Below are 6607 nucleotides of genomic sequence, written 5' to 3' on the forward strand. Positions count from 1 at the left end.
AAGAAGGAACGATACAACACTTGCTGGTGGGCTACTATTTCTTGCAAGAATTTGGCTCGAGATCCTAGGATGGGTTCGCTCCATGGCCAAACTACCCATTGACGGCATGGATTTCCAATCCTGGTGGGCTACGTCCTGTGACCAAGCACCCGCTCCCGCTCATAGAGGGTTGGCCTCCCTCATCATCCTCATCACCCGATGGCTCTGGGAACACCAGAATAGCTGCATCTTAGACGGCGATCGACCTTCAATTACCCGCCTCTCCACCATCATCTTATCGTATATAGATATGTAAGTTTGTTGCTATTTACATATTTTCATTGGATACCTGGATGTGATGAACTTCATTCTTGAAAATAATTAGAAGACTCTATATGCATTCATATCTTTTTTTAAAGATCTATGGCGAAAAAAGCCCACCTTAACAAAGTGGTACGATAGTATCATATCATATTATAGGGGGTATATGCTTACGACTTTGGCAGACAGAAAATGCGAGGAGATGTTGGTGTAAAACCAGAAAAACTGTGACAAGGCCAACGTCATGCGATGTAACCCTAGACAAAGCCGAAAAATTGCACGAAGACCTCGAGGATTGTCTTACGAAAGGAGTGTGAGAACACATGTGCCGGAGGAGAACATCGACATTGATATTAGGGTGATAGGCGTTCACAACAACATGTCTTTAGTGAAAACCTCGACATTCCAACTTTTCCAAGTATTCGTGGCGGTGGCGCACACACAGTCGATGCAAGCAAACCTATGGCCGGCCGAGGCTGCATCAAGGTCACTCGCTGCCAGGGAGGATGGCCTCCCGAGGGCCAATAAGTGCATGCACATTCATAATCATAGTTGCGCAATAAATGATTTTGTTAAAATTATTAGCGGTTGTTGATGATAGATAGTTATACGATGTTATATTACTCAGCTTTGAATTGCTGCCAAAATGTCGCTTGAGAAACAACATAATAACGATTTGCTTTAATCACTAAATATTTAATATCACATATAGGGTTTCACCATTACTCCATACAATCCTTGCGCTTCTTTCTAGCTTTCTTATAATAATGTTGTTAAAGTACTTTAATTTGTCGGGAAGTCATTGCCTACGTAATATACCCCTAATGTAAAATGTTGCAGTAGATTTATAACATGATACATCGTCATTCTCTTTATAGAAATGGTATAAACAACAAATGTGAAAGAAATACAAGAAAGATGGCTAGGCGAAAGGATGAGTTTTTGATGTCTGAGTAAAGCACCCGTTTTAGAGCCATTTTGCCATCAAACACGGTACCCTATCAGTCCGCGGAGCGGTCCGGATGTCCATTCTCCCACAAATTGAAAGCAAATTGGGGAGGCTTCGCGGGTGTCCGGATCGCCGACATGTAGGACTCTGAAACCTCCGACCCACCCAAATCCCCACCCAGTCTATTTTTCTTCGCTTCCGCCTCCGTTCCCCTCCTTACTTTACATTCCTACCCTCATCGTCCACCGCTATACCTCTTCGGCCGCCGCCCAGACATCATAGGACGTCGGTAACCGCTACAATGCGCCTGCCCTTCTTGGACTACATCGCCGTCCATCCAGGATCCATCCGCAGCCAGATACCCTTCTCCCACCGTCGAGATCGTGTCAGCGTCAGTCATTGGTAGGGAGAACGTCCTCCCAGAGGGACATGTATGTGCATGCACATTCATAATCATAGTTCCGCAATAAATGAAGTTGTTAAGATTCTTAGAGAGTGTTTGATGATAGTCCTACGATGTTATATTACTCCACTTTGAATTTCCACCAAAATGCCGCTCGAGAAAGGACATGATAACGAATTGCTTTAATTGAAAAAATATTTAATATCACGTATAGGGTTTCACTGTTACTCCATATGATCCGTTACTCCATATGATCCGTGGGTTTCTTTCTAGATTTCTAATAATGACGTCAAAGTACTTTAATATGTCGGGAAGCCGCTGCCTACGTAACATTATCACTAACTAAAAATGCTTCAATAGAGTTATAACCTGATATGTCATCATTCCTTTTATAGAGAACGGTACATAAACGACAAATGAGAAAGAAAACAAAAAAGTTGATAGGCGAAAAAAATATTTTGAAGTTTGAGTAACCTTTGGGTTTTCTAAATTTTTATAATACACTATTATATAAACAAAAATGTGTGTAAGGGCATACGTTGACCCTTAAACCGCCTGCATTTGTCCCTACAGAGTTGTCTAAACCCATTCTGCCATCCAACATGGTACCTTATTGAAAGTGCAGCTATCCCTGGGTGGTTTTGGTAATGATTAACAACATATAGCTCATTGAACTAATGCCATTACAAGATAAATATTTCAAGAAAGTTCAATGATTGGCATGGCATGGATAAGGAATGTGGACCCCTCAAAATGCTAATGACAAAAGATTGGCTCAAGCTTTAAAGTCCAAGACTCTACATTTTCTATTTTAGTGATCCAATATCACATTGAGTCTATAGGAAAGCCAATGCTATTAAAAGGGGAAGAGGTGTTGCTTAATGGCTTGCTTGCTCAAAGTGCTTAGTGATATTCTCCAAAGCCCTCAACCACTTTCTGATATCCACATTTGTCCCAAACCAAAAGTCAAACTCGGCCCCATCGATTTGATCCATCCGGCGCCACCGAGTTCATTTGATATAGCCACTGCCAGAAACCCTAGTCTTTTTGGTCTCACAGATAGGGATCTCGGTCTCACCGAGATGGGGTTGCAAACTCTCTGTTTCCCTTCGTAACGTTTCGGTCAAACTGAGATGAGCGATCGGTCCCACCGAGGCTGCAATGCAAACTCCCCGCTTCCTTTTCATAACGCTTCGATCCCACTGAGACGAGCGAATCGGTCCCATCGAGTTTGCCTGATCAACTCTCTGTTAGCTTATTACCAAAGTCGGTCCAACCGAGTTTGAGTAATCGGTCCAACCGAGATTACGTTCTGCCCTAACCCTAATGATATCGGTCCCACCAAGATGACATGTCGGTCCCACCGAAATTGCCTAATGGTCACATATGTACTGAAGCGGTCCGACCGAGTTTTCTGATTCGGTCCCACCGAGTTTGGTATAATGTGTGTAACGATTAGATTTTGTGTGGAGGCTATATATACCCCTCCACCCTCTCCTCATTCGTGAGGAAAGCCATCAGACCGTGCCTACACTTCCACTACCCATTTTCTGAGAGAGAGCCACCTACACATGTGTTCAGACCAAGACATTCCAATCCAACCATATGAATCTTGATCTCTAGCCTTCCCCAAGTTGCTTTCCACTCAAATGATCTTTCCACCAAATCCAATCCTATGAGAGTGAATTGAGTGTTGGGGAGACTATCATTTGAAGCACAAGAGCAAGGAGTTCATCATCAACACACCATCTATTACCTTTTGGAGAGTGGTGTCTCCTAGATTGGTTAGGTGTCACTTGGGAGCCTCCGACAAGATTGTGGCACTACTAGGAAAAGGGCTATAGATGGAAATGACACTAATGGCGCACCAGACAAGTGGTGCGCCATTAGTATATACTAATGGTGCACCACCCTCTGATGCGCCATTAGTGTTGAAACTACTAATGGCGCACCCTGACCACGGTGCGCCATTAGTACCAAATTTTTTTTTGAACTAGTGCGCCTGTCCAAACATACTAATGGCGCATCCCCTGGTGGTGCGCCATTACTAGTTGTAACTAGTAATGGCGCACCATCCAGAAGGTGCGCCACTAATGTTATTTTTTTTATTATTTCTTTTATTCCTTTTTTTGCAAAAGTTCTAATGGCGCACCGCCAGGGGGTGCGCCATTAGTAACCTGGATTAGTAATGGCGCATTTGTTGCTGGTGCGCCATTAGTAAGTGGGCAGCAACAAGATATTTTGGACAGCCTCTCCTCCCACACTCACTTTCTCCCCACTTCATTCTCTCCACCGCCTCCTCCTTGTCTCGGGTGCCTCCTCTTTTTCACCTCATTTCCACCATAGATTCATTCAAATTAAGTGGTTAAGTTACCTTGTTTTGCTAGGTAAGTAAGGGGGGAAGCTATATTTATGTTGTTCTCCCTACAAACAATGTGCACATGCACTTTTTATGGCCTAGCTAGATCTATGTATGTTCGTGGTGTTGCATATGTTTGTGGTGTTGCATATGTGTTTGTGTTTGGAGGTGTACCGGTATTTGAAATGCGATAGTTGCCAATATTTTGCCGGAATGTTGATTCATTTCCGTTTCGGCGAGAATTTTGGCATTAAGCATTCTTTTTGGTCATATTTTTAGGGAAAGTCATGCCAAATTTTTTCCTGGTTCTAAAATATCGTTTTGCTCTACCCCGCAGGCGACCATGGTCCGCACGATGACCGAAGGCATCGTGAATAGGTTTTTGAGGTCCGCGAAGGCCGAGATGCTTCAAAAGAACGAGACGGAGATAAGATGTCCGCGTCGAAGATGCAAGCTGAATAGCCTTATTGCGGACCCGGATTCCGGGCAGGTGCGGGACCACCTGCTCTTGCGTGGTTTCATGGATGGCTATCGGTGGCAAGGTGATGAAGATGACTACGAAGTCGTCCATGGGGGCCGGGCAAGAAATGAGGAAGGGCAGCAAGACAACCACCGCGGCTCGGGGGGGCGAGAAGACGAAGAATCCCCAGGAGATGATCACGATGGTGATGCTGTACACAGTCATCATGTAGAAGATGCAGGACATGATGATGATGCCGGCGGAGCAGACGACGTTGGACCATCGATGGGCTGGGTGCAGGACCCTCATATTCAAGAGCTGCTTCTCAAGCAGACGGATAACGCAAGAGCTGCCGCCTGAGAGAAAGCCAAGATGGATCAACTTGAGTTAGACGCGGTTACTCCGTTGTATGAAGGATGCAGGCCCGAGGATACCCGCCTGAAAGTAACGCTCATGGCTCTGGAGATGAAGGTAAAACACAAAATGACCGACGCATGCTTCGACAAGAACATGTCATTCTAGCACGAACATCTTCCCAAGGGGAACAAGTGCCCGACCAGTTTGGAGGAGGCGAAGAAAATCGTGTGTCCTCTGGATTTACCGCACGTGAAATACCATGTGTGCATGAACAATTGCATCATTTATCGGGACGAGCATGCGGAGTCTACAATATGTCCGGTGTGCGGTGTCACTCGATACAAGAAGAGGAAGAAAGCTCCTCGAAAAGTGGTGTGGTACTTTCCGATCACTCCTCGTCTGCAGCGGTATTTCGCGGATCCTAAGGTAGCAAAGCTCCTGCGTTGGCACGCGGATAGGGAGGAGAAGAAGCGAGAAGATGACGCAAATGATCCGGAGATAGATAAAAAAGACAAGATGCTGAGTCACCCTAAGGATGCGAGCCAGTGGCAAGCATTGAACTTCGAATACCCAGAATTTGGGAACGATCCAAGGAACATCATGCTGGGCGCGAGCACCGATGGAGTCAATCCGTTTGGCAGCCAGAGAAGCACACATAGCACCTGGCCTGTGTTTGTGTGGATGTACAACCTTCCCCCCTGGTTGTGCATGAAGAGGAAGTACATTCACATGAGTATGCTAATTGAAGGGCCGAAACAATCAGGGAACGACATCAATCTGTATCTGGGGCTGCTGAAAGAGGAGCTTGACACGCTGTGGAAAACGCCAGCCAATACGTGGGACGCCGCAGAGAAAGAATATTTCCCTATGAGAGCCGCACTGCTCACGACGGTGCACGACTATCTCGGTTACGGATATCTTGCGGGGCAGGTAGTCCACGGATTTTCTGGATGCGTAAGGTGCATGGATGACACAACGTATCGCCAGCTAGATAGAGATCCCGGGTCTTCGAAAACCGTGTTCATGGGACATCGAAGGTGGCTTCGCGACGATGACCCATGGAGGAAACGCAAGGATCTGTTCGATGGTGAAACCGAACCCCGAAAACGCCCGTGTACGAGGAGCGGCGAGGAAATAGACAAGCTGTTGAAAAATTGGAAAGACTGCCCACTGCCGGGAAAGAAGCAAAAGGCGCCAGAGCCGGGAAAGAAGCGAAAGGCGCCAGAGCCACTGCTGAAGGTATGGAAAACGAGGTCTGTTTTCTGGGACTTGCCATACTGGAAGATCCACCGTGTGCCTCACAGCCTTGATGTCATGCATATCACGAAGAACGTGTGCGAGAGTCTGCTTGGTACCCTGCTCAACATGCCAGAGAGGACCAAAGATGGGCCGAAAGCAAGGGCAGACTTGAAATCAATGGGCATCAGGCAGGAGCTTCACGCTATATATGATGATGATGATGATGATGATGATGATGTTGATGAGGCGAAGCAGGACACAGAAAGTCGTCGCAAAGGCAAAAAGGCCAAGAAGACCGGAAATGACTACCCTCCCGCGTGCTTCACTCTAAGTCAGGAGGAGATCGAGCAGTTTTTCACCTGCCTCCTAGGAGTAAAACTTCCTTACGGTTACGCGGGGAAGATAAGCAGATACCTAGACCCAGCGAAGCAGAAGTTCAACGGGATGAAGTCTCACGACTGTCACGTGCTGATGACACAGATACTTCCAGTTGCAATCCGTGGGATCATGGACGCGCACGTCCGTGAAACGCTATTTGGC

This window comes from Triticum dicoccoides, chromosome 4B (assembly GCF_002162155.2).
Source record: "Triticum dicoccoides isolate Atlit2015 ecotype Zavitan chromosome 4B, WEW_v2.0, whole genome shotgun sequence".
NCBI lineage: Eukaryota > Viridiplantae > Streptophyta > Magnoliopsida > Poales > Poaceae > Triticum > Triticum dicoccoides.